Source organism: Penaeus monodon, chromosome 22 (genome assembly GCF_015228065.2).
Source record: "Penaeus monodon isolate SGIC_2016 chromosome 22, NSTDA_Pmon_1, whole genome shotgun sequence".
In the NCBI taxonomy this organism is placed as follows: Eukaryota; Metazoa; Arthropoda; class Malacostraca; order Decapoda; family Penaeidae; genus Penaeus; species Penaeus monodon.
Window position 1 is genome coordinate 26,919,806 of NC_051407.1, and position 290 is coordinate 26,920,095.

The following is a 290-nucleotide window of genomic DNA, read 5'->3' on the forward strand; positions in this document are numbered from 1 at the left end:
TCGATGCGGACATTCATTTTCTCAAAATCGAATGACTTTTCTCGGGAGTAGGAATTTTAACTCTTGGTTTTAATTTTCTTGATATTAATTTTAATTTTCTTGATATTAATGTTATTGTTTTAATGTTTTTTGTTGTTTATTCTTTTTTGTTGTTTATTTTTTTATTTTTTTTTTTTTTTATGCTTAGAAGCGGGCCAAAGTAACGTTTGTTGTAGGGGAGAGGGGAAGGGGGGAAAAATCGCAGTAAACGCGGATTCCCTTAGTTCTCCCTCGCACCTGCTTCAGGAACG